This window comes from Nicotiana attenuata, chromosome 3 (assembly GCF_001879085.1).
Source record: "Nicotiana attenuata strain UT chromosome 3, NIATTr2, whole genome shotgun sequence".
Lineage (NCBI taxonomy): Eukaryota > Viridiplantae > Streptophyta > Magnoliopsida > Solanales > Solanaceae > Nicotiana > Nicotiana attenuata.
In genome coordinates, this window is record NC_031991.1 from 34047988 (window position 1) to 34061643 (window position 13656).

Sequence of the window (13656 nt, forward strand, 5' to 3'; positions counted from 1 at the left end):
CAGGTTTGGCATGGTCCGTAACATACTACCATTGTTGCTAGATTGGTGGGAGGATCTTCCATCAAGTGATAAAAATCATATGAAAAAGGTCTTGGGAAATTTGCCTTCTTTATTGGACCTCCAGCCAAACAACATGTTAATCGAGGCTACTACAATATTCTAGGACAAAGAAAGAGCCGTGTTTCGCTTTGGAAATATAGAAATGAGCCCTCTCTTGGAAGAAATAGGGGGATTCGCTGGGCTACCTTGGAATAGTCTTGGTTTATTGGTGCCAGAAAATCGCTCTACTAGGAGGTTTCTGAAGATGATGGGAGTAAAGAAGAATGATGACTTGGAGCGCCGAAGAATTCCTACATACCCTTCAACTTCCTCTATGAACGATACGGTCACAACAGATCTTATCGTATTTTCGATGGCGAATTCTCCATCACTTCCCTGGGTTGGATCCACCGCAGGGTTTTTGTGTTCATCGTCTGTTTCTTGGGTATGTTAGTGTTCCCGATCCAAGGGGACAGAATCCACACCAGACTGGCCATGGTAGCCAAAACCTTGATGGATGGGATCGAGGGGCAAACATATACCATTGTCCCTATGATCATAGCAGACATATACCGGTCCATAGAGCGCTGTCAGAAGGGGTACAAATACTTCGAAGTTTGTAATCTGCTGTTACAAGTTTGGTTGTTAGAGCATCTCCAAAAGGGTCAATACCGTCAAGAGCTTCCGCGATGGCCGTGGAATGACCACATAGCTTTCCATCATCCTAAGAGAATGACTTATATCCCAGACAGGTTTGCTCAACCCGAAAATGCTATAGGATGGGTGCAGGTTTTCAGCAATTTGACCGAGGATCAGGTTCAATGGATGTTCGAATGGTTCCCTACTGACGAGTTCATCATTAGATCTAGGGATGTTCCACACTTGGTGCTGATCGGGTTGAGGGGCATATACCCTTATGCTCCCATCAGAGTTATGAGACAGGTAGGCAGAAAGCAGGTCATACCGCAAGTTGCTAAAATGAGTCACTACAGGGCAGATTTTCAGGATGACGACGTCCCATACAAATGTGAAGCTCAGCACATGTGGCATTTGAAAATTATCGTGGAAAAGGATACCATCGAGCCAGATCGATATCATGCTGGTCATGTGTACTTTTACCCATCATTGTTAGAGGATACATAGCAGGAATATTCGAGCCAAGGGTTGGTCCAGGAAATAGAGTCATAAGTTGCCGAGGCACAAGTGAAGTACAACAAACTGCGCAAAAGAGTTTACGAGTCCGAGGCCGAGCACATGGAGCGACACAAGACCGATATGGAACTAATTAATGAATGGAGGGAGATGGCTGTTAAATCAAGTGAAAGGTTGGAATATCTGGAGACTGTTTGATGGAATTGGAGGGAAAAATGAGGAAGAGAGTCACTGATTGCCAGAACACTGAAGGAACTTGATCGACGAAGCCAAAAACATCCAGCCTGGAGAAGGTCCTTCTGGGACCAAGTAGATTAGATTTATTTGCTTTTTCAAATGTACTAAGCCCAAGTGCCATTAGTGACTTATCTTATTTAGTGTCGTTTTAGATTCATCTATTTTTACATTAATGAAATGAGGCAATTATTGGCACTAAAATTTTCCAAATCTGTTTGTCGCTAGGCCTACCTCGGGCACAATGAGGCTCCTAAATTAGGACGCGAATTTACATTCTCGCAATTTGTGTTTAAATACTGCAAACACTTTCAGAATCCTTACTGACTTGATTACCTTTTATTTTTATTATTCCCATCCCTTAAGGTTGGTTCGCACATACTGGCATCATCAACATATCACACCAGATCTAGAGGCCCTCCACCTCTTCCTCCTCCGAGTAATACGAGAGGAAAAGCTAAGATGGATGACTTGAGTGGTATACGAAACCCAGCACCTCCTCAAAATACACCAAACCAATGTCCACAAAATCCTCCAGCACCCCATCGATACGCCACACCACCTCAAAATCCCAATCCTCTACCGGTACCAACTCCTCCACAACACCATCATCAACCAACCCAGTACCCACAAACCACTACCGATCACACTCCTCCGAACACACCACAACCTATTCCCGATCCTCAAAACTCGAGCAACGACCACCACTACACCCAAACCCCTGGCACCCACCAAAACGACCCCATATACGTGGAAACCCTACCTCACTCCACTCAACCAATCTCCTATACACCATAATCCGCTGAGAAGGACCTACTCATCAAGAACATGGCCGAGGAACTCAAGAAGTTGACAAGTCGAGTTCAGGGTGTTGAAGGAGGTAAAGGGATAGAGGGTCTGAACTATGAGGATTTATGCATACAACCAGACGCGGAACTGCCGGAGGGTTACAAACCTCCCAAGTTCAAAATATTTGATGGAACGGGTGATCCCAAGGTTCATTTGAGAACTTATTGTGACAAGCTCATGGGTCGGAAAAGATGAAAGGATTCGAATGAAGATCTTCATGAGAAGTCTTACTGGAGATGCCCTGTCCTGGTACATAAGCCAGAATCCTAAGAAATGGTCCGATTGGGTGAGTATGGCATCAGACTTTATGGACCGGTTCAAGTTCAATACGGAGAATGCACCAGATGTCTTCTATATCCAGAACCTAAAGAAGAAGCCAACTGAGACTTTTCGCGAGTATGCTACTCGGTGGAGGTCAGAAGCATCCAAGGTCAGACCAGCATTAGACGAGGAACAGATGAATAAGTTCTTTGTCTGGGCATAAGACCCACAGTATTATGAAAGGCTAATGGTTATTGAGAATCATAAGTTCTCCGATATCATCAAACTCGGAGAAAGTATTGAAGAGGGCATTAAAAGCGGGATGGTTACAAATTTTGAGGCACTGCAGGCCACAAACAAAGCATTGCAATCAGGTGGCATATCAAAGAAGAAAGAAGTAGGGGCAATAACGGTGGCCCAAGGCCCAAAATATCCACTCACACACCAAACACCTCCACATATATACCAACCCACACCTCCCAGATATTCTCAACCCGCCACCGCCTATCACACTTATAACACCCAACTAGCCTACTATCATTCACCTCAAGCTCATCAAAAATTACAAGAAACCTCGACCTAATTTTGATCGCAAACCACCCAGACAGTACACCGCCATTGCTGAACCCATCGACCAACTGTACGAAAGGTTGAAGGTTGCTGGTTATGTCACCCCTATTACCGCTGTGGCAATGGAGAACTTATCTCAATGGGTCAACCCGAATAAAACCTGTGCGTATCATTACAGTATGAAAGGGCACACTATTAACGAGTGCCGGACATTGAAAGACAAGATCCAAACATTGATTGATAATAAGGTCATACAGGCGAAGGAAGTTGCACCCAACAACCGCAACAATCCTCTTCCAGATCATAGGGGCGAAGGGATCAATGTGATAGAAACTGACGAGGAGTGGGATCCCGAGGGATCAAATGGACTTATCAAGGAGGGCGATGATCCTAAGAAGCCCGCAGTCACGCTCAATCCTATTGTGGTGCAGGTACAACCGCCAGTTGAGGTTGAGGTAACCGCATCGGTTCCATTTGAGGTAGAAGTAACACCACCTGCAGCCACACCTGTTCCATTTGAGGTAGAAGTGGCCACACCTTTCACAGTGACAGTAGAAACCATGCCTCCTTTCAAGTCCAACGCCATACCTTGGGATTACGTTGCCGAAGCTAGGCGAAAGGGAAAAGCAAAGATGGAAGAATCTGGTGCTGCACAGGGAATGACCAGAACTAGAAGGATCTATACACCCAAAAATTTGGGAGGATCAAGCAAGGAGGCTACTACCAAACAACCTGTCATTGAAACTAGACCAGACGATCTTTGGAGGAAAGCACAGGCGAGGTAATACTCTGTCGTCGAACATTTAAACAAGACCCCCGCCCAGATATCCATCCTGTCACTATTGCAAAATTCAGAGGCGTATAAGAATGTGATAAAGGTGTTGAATCAAGCTTATGTGCCAAACAATATCACCAGTGGTGAGATGGCCAACATGGTAGGGCAAGTACTGGAGAGTCACAAGATCACCTTCCACGAGGATGAACTACTGCCTGAAGGGTTAAGTCACAATAGGGCATTGCATATCACGGTACAGTTTGAGGACAAATTCATTGTCAGGGTCCTAATAGATGGGGGTTCAAGCCTCATTATTTGTCCATTGACTACTCCGAAAAGATTGGGCAAAGATTTCCATGAGATCCGGGCAGGAAATATGAACGTGAAAGCATTTGATGGGTCTCAAAGGGCCACGATTGGGGAGATTAACCTTTGTCTGCACATAGGACCAACTTGGTTCGATGTTGAGTTCCAAGTACTAGACATATCAGCTACATACAATCTTCTATAGGGCCGACCTTGGATACATGTCGCTGGGCTGTGAAGTTCGAATGGAACCATCAGGAGGTAATCATTCACGGAGATGGAAGTAACCCCATTTACACCAGTTAAACTATCCCGATTATCGAGAATAGAAGAAGGCTGGGTGAAGAAACTTATCACCACATTGAACATGTAAACGCAATTGAGAAGGACAAGTGGTGGAGTAACAAAATAGAAAGCATACTGGCATGGTCTGGGTATGAACCCGGCAAAGGGCTTAGGAAGGAACTCCAGGGCATTACCAAACTGATACAGTTGAAACATCATGGCACAACTTTTGGGCTGGGATATCCATACACCTAGCAAGAATATGATGATTCGGCGCCTCCATGGCGTGGTCCTTATTACACTCTCGAGCAGTTGGTACCACACCTAAGTCAGACTTTTCACCAGGCCGATACAATATGAGGATCTGCGGAGGAAGAAGCTTTGGCTGGGTTGAGAAACTTGTTCCTGGAAGACGAGAATATGGATTGCAATGTGATAATTGAGGAGGAGGAGGAAGAAGGCCTCACCATTCAGACTGTGGAGAAGGAAGTTGTTCTCAAGAATTGGACTGCCACACCATCCCGGGCTCGCCGAGTTCCTGGGTAGCTTGGCAATTAGCCTGATTTGTTTTAATAGCCATGCTAGGCATTTAAGATATTTTAAGTAATTTTGTTTTAAAGACGCATTTTGTTTTGAAATAATTGCTCGAGCCATCGAGCCGTACCTGCTTTAGATGTTTTTAAATTTAATTAATGCATTGCTATTTATTATTCATTATTATCTTTCACATATTTCTACTACAGCGTTATTATTACTTTTCCTGATGAACCGATGACTGTGACATGTAATGAGACAACGCAATATAAGGACAGTGACTCAGAAGAAGAAGATGAAATACCTGAGGAAGTTGTCAGAGAAGTTGAGAACTTTGAGAATAAACCTAAGTCTAACCTGGACGAAACCAAAGCAATCAATTTGGGAGACTCCGAAACCGTCAAAGAGACTCGCATAAGCATTCACTTATCACCATCAGAGAAGGAAGAGTACACTCGTTTCCTGAAAGAATATGAGGATATTTTTGCATGGTCATATGATGACATGACTGGTCTGAGCACATCCATAATGGCTCATAAGTTGCCTACAAGTAAAGTTACTAAGCCTTCATCCTAAGAGGTAAGAACCTGTGCCCTAACCTTTGATTTCGAAATTCCTACAAAAAATAAGTAATTAACAAGTGGGTTAATGGGTATAAGGACTGATTATCTTGCATGCATATATTTTGTATCTTACACTAACCTGTGTGCAGGTGTCTGGTCAGAACAATCAAAGCGCTTTCCAGCTTGAAGACCTCAGGTTTTAAAGCATGCGTTGCACTCTTTTCCCTCGATCAGGTTTTATCCCAAGAAGGGTTTTACCGGCAAGCAGTGATGTGCTCGTTGAGATTCGAGGTTCCGTTGTACTTCGGGAGATCACGTATACTAAATTTCTCGGAATGGGCTTTGGAGCGGCGTTTGACGGGAATGGCTTTTGTACGAATTTTTTTGAATCTACACCCTTTAGGATCGGGGGTGCGCCTGGGATCTGATCGACCCTTGAATTGTAGGTCTCCACCTTTTTGTTATTGGCTTCTATCTTCTTTTCGCCCGATTCAATCCTCTTCGTGAGGTCCTTGAGCCTCTCTATGATAGCGGGATCGACTACTGATCAGTTGTTGCTTGATCTTTCTGGTACTTGTTTGGCTCGAGGAGCCATTTCCGGTATTGCTGTGCTCGGAGTTTTTTAGTGGCTCTGCAGTTGAGCGATCGCCAACTGTTGTGCCTGCAACATCTCAAAAATGACGTGAAGGCTAACCTCTCGTTCCTCCCGAGCTGGGGTTTTCTGAGCTTCTTGTTGGTTCTCTTGGAGTATACTCCTGTCAGTGTAGGAGATATATCGACGTGTTGGGCGTTGCGTGAGACCATGTCCACGGGAATTGGTTCTGGTGCTTCCTCAGGGTTTCGCGGTGGCACACCGACACCTGAAATAGCTACAACGTTCTCTCCATAGTCCTCAGGATCGTTGTTCTCATGTGCATTCACTGAGTTTGACATTTTGACTTGAAATCAAAGACTCTTGGACAAGAAAAAACGTGAAAGATAACTTGCGTTATGTAGTAAACCAACAAGAAAACAATCACTATTATTTTTAGCCCCACCGTGGGCGCCAAACTATTTACCTTGGAAATGGTAATTACAATTAGATTTGATTTTGTGGTTCTAAAAATACGTGATTTATTTTTATGCTAGTTGTCAAGCAATAGATGCTAAGTGTGAAACTAGAAAATAAGAGAAAAGCTTGAAGGCTGTGTGTCAAGCAAACCGAGTGGCTGAGAATCGGGGCCTCGAGCCAGGTTATACGGGGCCTCGGGGTTGAGCTAAACGTTAGGCTGTGGACACTCGACGGAGAACTAACAATTTTAAGGGCCTTGATGAGGGTTCTTTATGATCAATAATGAGTAATAAATGAAGAACAATTGATGAAACACAATAAATGTAAGCAATAAAAGTAAGTAATAAGATCAAAGGAGAATATGTTTAAGTTAGAGAGCAGAGAATGTTCTTGTTTTTGTATTCAATGTTGTGTGCTATATCCATTACAAAATGACAAGGATCCCCTTTATATATGAGGAGAAATACCAACATGGTACAAATGCATTTATTACAAAGATACATGGCTAATACAGCCATTTAATGCTACGGTAGGGGCTTGTACTATCCTAATAGACTTGGTCAGCTTTAATCACATGCCTTAGGAACTTCCCGTTTTGCCATCATAACCACCATTTTGTACTGCCCCGAGGTCCAACATCGAGAACCATCAGGGTCGAAACCTTGAGCCGCGCCTCAAGTCTTTGGGGTCGTGCTTATGAAGCGTCATAAAATCGGACCCTCTGATTTTTACCGTATACAATATAATATGTGAACCCTATGGACGGGCTATGAAATGCATAGGTGTATAATATAACATGTGAACCGTATGGACGGGCTATGAAATGCATAGGTTTATAATATAACACGTGAACCCTATGGACGGGCTATGAAACGCATAGGTGTATATAATAATATGTGAACCCTATAGACGGGCTATGAAACGCATAGGTGTATAATATAATGTGTGAACCCTATGGACGGGCTATGAAACACATATGTGTATAATATAATATGTGAACCCTTTGGATGGGCTATGAAATGCATAGGTGTATAATATAGTATGTGAACCCTATGGACGGGCTATGAAACACATAGATATATAGTATAATATGTGAACCCTATGGACAGTCTGTGAAATGCACATCTAGTATGAACAATGGATGCCACTTCCATTGCCATTGTTTGTACATGTTGTTACATTTACATTATATTTTGTGTCTCACGCATAGATCATATGGCACACTTGATCCAAAAAGATGTTCAGAATGAAGTAAGTATAATAAGTCTTGAATTGTGATTCTATGGGTCGTTTCATAGTTTCTTGATGTACTTCATTTGCCTCTTATTTAAGTTACAGTATTTCGATTTCCATACATGGACAATTGGATATTGTAGATTATGACTTGTTCTTTCTATGGTTTACCTTTCCTATATGGTCATTCTAGTTTGAAAGAGGACTTGTAGCTATACATACTAGTGTTATTCGACGGTACTAATGTGTCTTTTACCGGGGGCACTGTAGGCGGCATCGACCAGTGATAGCGATATATTCTTTTCAGCTGACTCGGTGAGCCCCACTTCATTTCGGCGTCCTGTATTTTCGTTTCTCACGTATCATTTGCTCATTTCCTTATCATGTTTTAAGGTATAGCCAGAGCCTTATTGTCGGCATTTCCTTATTACTCTTCAGTTGTACTTAGAGGCTCCGTAGACAGTTTGTGAGTGGTGGTTTCTATTTTTCATCATATCTATAAACTTGTAATATTTTGGAAACTATGAATGAAGTTGCTAATGAAAATGAAATGGAAGTCGTAATGCAATATTTTCAGAATTTGATTAATGGAGTACATCTACTCTTTATTCATGAATTAGTTTAGGGCAGAAGGAAATCTAACAGGCTTGCTCGGCCGGGTTCACTCAGTTGAGCGCCGGTCGCACTCCTTGAGTTTGGGGCGTGACAAACTTGGTATAAGAGCCTAAGGTTTTAAAGTGTCCTAGGATGTATCGCAGTCATGTATTATAGGGCTCTACTTATCGGTGTGTTGTCGACCACATCTATAAGTTGGAGGCTACTTGGACATTTAGGAATAATACTCTTCTTTAATGTTCTGGATCACGTGATAGAGCTAATTGTGAGTCTGTTCCTCCTCTAACTCGTGCATTGCTCTAACTTTCAGCACATGGAACCTAGGAAGAAAGCAGTAACTGGCCAAGGAGCCAATGCCACCCCAGGAGTGGCAATTGATCCTTTATTTGATGATGCGGGTGAGAGCCTGTCACGACCCCAAACCCGGTCGTGATGGCGCCCAACACTAATGCTAGGCAAGCCCGACCATTTACTCTCTCAACCCGAGCACAAAGCTCAAAACCTATTAATCAGATACTTAAAATCAAATATTAATACTCATAGTTGAAATACTCAATTAAAACAATACGAAATACTGACATAACTGTAACTCCCAAAGACCTGGGGTCATGAGTCTAGAGCCTCTAACTAATACAGAGTCAAGAATCCTCAAAATATGTATGTTCTAAAGTACGGAAATAATAAAGGGATAAGGGAGGAGTCGGGTCCTGCGGACGTCATAGCAGCTACCTCGACCACTCCTGGAACTCTGGAAACCAGCGGCTAGCTCAACTCAGCTCCTGAAGTACCTGAATCTGCACACAAGGTGCAGGGAGTAGGGGGTGAGTACTACCAACTCAGTGAGTAATAAGCATATAAAATGTCTGAAGATAAGAAATCCACGAAATGCCACAAAGTAAAGCTAAAACTAACAGTCCAACACCTAACTACGAACCAACAGCAAAACAACTTCAAATATATCAGTCAAGTATAATGTAAGGATGCAATGCAATGCACATGACCGCTACGGCGCGTAGCCCGATCTATTTAACGTTGACGGCGCTCACTGGGGGTGTGTACAGACTCCGGAGGGGCTCCTTCAGCCCAAGCGCAATAAAATCATACCATTCGCTGCGGTGTGCAGCCCGATCTATACTCAGTCCACAATATGCATATGAGTCACGTAACAGATTCAATTAATTTCCCAATTTCCAATTTATTAAGGAGAATATACTTTAGATATTTAACTTCAGAAAAAGTGACTTAGCATTTCATAACAGTGATTAAACACAGGACTGAGATCAATGATTATACAAAGCATGCTATCAAAATGACATTCATCCTCTAAGGATGCTACAGATCGGCACAAGGCCCCAAACACGGCAATAAGCCCAGATATATTCAATACAGGGTGTGTATCAGTCGCCAATATAGAAACATTCTTGTTCGGGATGGACCAAGTCACAATCCCTAGTCATAACCAACCCCGCACCTGCCATGGGGTGCGAGTCACGCCCTATAATAGCGTCACAATGTGATAAGCCGGGGTTTCAAACCCTCAGGCCATCATATACACCAACTACTCACCTCTAACCGGCCGTAGAATGGTCCGCAATGCCTTTTCCCTTTACATCGACCTCCTCGCATGTCGAATCTAGTCAAAATCACAACGAATGCATAAATATGGGTTAAAGAAACATAACCCAATCAAAAATACTCGAAAAGTACTAAAATTCACGAAGTTGGTAAAACCCGAGCCCCGGGCCCACTTCTCGAAAAAATCCAAAAATCACACCAACAGATTCCTCGTCTCGCCACGAGTCCGTGCATATAAAGTTTACCGAAAACGGAGCTCAAATGGCCTTTCAAATCCTAAAAATTCGTTTTTAAAAACCAAGCCCTAGTTCTTCACAATTTCTACCCACTTTCATGAATTTGAGTGTTGATTCTTCCATAAAATGGTGTTTCCTAGTCAAGAGACTTACCTCAAATTAATACCCGTTGAAATCCCCGTCAAAATCGATCAAAAAGCTCTCTTGGCGGAGTAAAAATGTTTTCTTATCTTCTGAAATTCGCGAACACTGATTCATTAAAACCCTTCAGCAATTTTCGCTTCTGCGGTCCCGTAACCGCTTATGCGGGACCACTTCTGCGGCCATATGACCGCTTATGCGGTTTTTCATTAAATCCTTGGCCTTCCGCTTTTGCGCCCAACCATCCGCTTCTGCGGATCTCACCATTCCGCTTCTGCGGCCTCGTTTTCGCCTATGCGGACACGCTGAAGCGATACCCCATCCGCTTTTGCGGAATTACCCCGGTCCCTCGTGGACCGCTTATGCGAACTCTTAGCCGCATCTGCGGAACCGCTTCTGCGGCTCCTTTTCCGCAGATGCGGAAATACCAGAAGCCAGGTGCACCAGACCTGCAACAAACATCAAGATTCTCCGTTTAACCACCCGAAATCACTCCGAGGCCCCCGGGACCTCAACCAATAGCACCAACACACCCCAAGACCTTATTCAAACTTGTTCCAATCATCAAAACACTATCGTTAACATCAATATCATCGAATTACCACGGATTCAAGCCTAAGTTAAACTAAAACTTCCGAAACTTGCATTTGATCTAAAACCCGTCCTAAACACCTCCGAATGATCTGAAACTTTGCACGCATATCCAAAATCACCTAACGGAGCTACTGCAGCTCTCGGAATTCCATTCCGACCCTCGGATCAAAATCTCACCTACCATCCGGAATTCACCAAACTCCAACCTTAGCCAATTCAAGCCTAATTCTACACCGGACCTCCAAATTCAATTCCGACTGCGCTCCTAAGTCACAAATCATCCCCCGAAACTAGTCGAATCATCGGAAATCCATTCCGAGCCTTCTAACTCATAAGTCAACATTCGGTTGACTTTTTCCAAACTAACCTTCTCATAAAGAGACTTATTGTCTCATTTCTAAACGAACTCTAACCGAATTACTTCAAATTCTCCAAACACATATAATGAAACATATAGAAGCATAAAACGGGGAAAACGGGCGGTAACTCCCGTAACGACGGGTCGGGTCGTTACATCCTCCCCAACTTAAACAAACGCTCGTCCTCGAGCGTATCCAGAGTTGTTCTAGAAGCCAACCGACAGCTGAACGATCTTACCAGTCATATACCCGGGGTGATCCCTCGTCACCCTATCTCGCATAGGTCCGATAACACCATATGGTTGAAATTTCACAATCCATCTAGTCCATAAACCATAGAACCACACTGCACTTTCCGAAATCATACACAAGATCAGAACCTCACATCTATATTCAAAATAAGCCTAAACCAGCTGTAATAACCCATACTTGCACCCTCAGGTGAAAAACATATGATATACCGCCTAAACCAACCACTCGGAACTATAACTTCTATTCACAGCAGTTGTCCCCAGCAACCAATTACCGGCAGAGAACCTCTCACTAGCTAAAGCCTTATTCCAACACTCTCATATACTGCCAACGATGAATGAAACACGCTATAAACCGTAATCATCTCTCAGATCAACCGTTCATGAAACCTCTTCCCTTGACTGATATCACAACAGATTTTCCGGGTCAAACCTTGATATTATCTTCCTAACAAGCTGAGATCAAATCTGTCCGTATGCATTAATGAACCCAACGATCACCTCGAATCCAACACCACTCTGGTGATATGATATCTCCATACAAGCCTAAACCACAACCTGCATAATACACGCACCCGTAAGAAACGGTCTGGACATGCTCAAATCGGGACAAACGGCCCCAACGAAAGAGTTGTACCTCAAGATTATCAATACCATTACAACACAAGGCTGAGACCCCGTCTCGCATCGTAGAAATATAACCGCTGAATCTACCTCGAAAGGTCATAACTCCACGTAGCCTCGCTACAATACGCGATCCTATCCCAACACTGTTACACATGAAACGCCTCAAGACACTGTTACAAAATCCCACAGCCACACACAATTGATGCCTGACACTAACGCAATTCATCACACCCACGGTGAAACAGATAACACACGACACGCAACCTGATAGGCCATACCCAACACTCCATTTTACCGAGCGACACGCAATTACTCTTCCCGCTCGACCTCCACTATGAATCCCCTAATAGAACTGTGCCCATAACCAGCAAATCATACGCCTCACAGCACAGAAAAGTAACTCCTAGATCTCCTCAGCCCACTAACAAGTTCAATAACGATTGAGTTAACTTGTCCCTCAACAATACAACTTGGGACTAACCAAGCTAACTCAAGCTACATACGTAGCCACGCTGGCCTGCCAACGAACTCAATACTGAGAAGTCCGAAGCTGCTCCTTCCACTACTATAACCCCTGCCAGAGCCGTACGATACGGTGTTCGGCACCAATTAAGTACCGAAATCCCCAATCTCACCCGGCGATATGTCCGGCCACAAGAAATGCATCCGAACAGTCCCTCAATACTGGAACTGAATCAATGGTAGAAACCTCTGCACTGGCATCCGCCACGAAGGCCCAATCAAGAACATCAATCCTTTCCAGCAATCTGCTGGTCCTTGAAATATAAACCATTCTACTAGAACATAGTCTAATGCACCTTGCCACGCAGCCTGTGGCATTTTCCGACATAGCCCATAATGCAATAGTTCAAAATCTTCCAACACTAAGAGAACCAGTCTGAACTCCAACATCACAACTTAGCCTGTACATCAGAACTCCATATAATACACAAATCATCATACCTGATCCCAGTTTCCACCGTGCGAATACATGCACACATTTGATACTCCTTCATTCCACGACAGATACTCGATATTTACCTGTGTTACCGAGCAAACTCGAATACCACCAGTGGACCCAACAGGAACATGCCGCACTTCTGCCGAAATATAATCAGTTTAATCACATTACCTTTTTCTGAGACATATACTCTCATCAAATCACTTCCACTTAGCAATATCATTTTCCCCAATCATCCGAAGATCATTTATCTAATCACTTAGGAGGAATCACTTCACCTCTCATGCTCTGCATGACATACACAGGTCTTGTTCAAATTCTTACAATACTGACACGACGGATGAGACCTATACACATTCATAACTACTACCGAAACAACAATTCATTAGTTCTATACTCTTGGCAAGAACTATCACCTCATTCTGAGCCAAACAATGATCTTAGC

General features: G+C 43.5%; 1 pseudogene; it reads left to right on the forward strand.

Moving 5' to 3' along the window:
- LOC109224271 overlaps window positions 203-13656 on the forward strand; it is a 48012-nt pseudogene continuing 34558 nt past the window's right edge.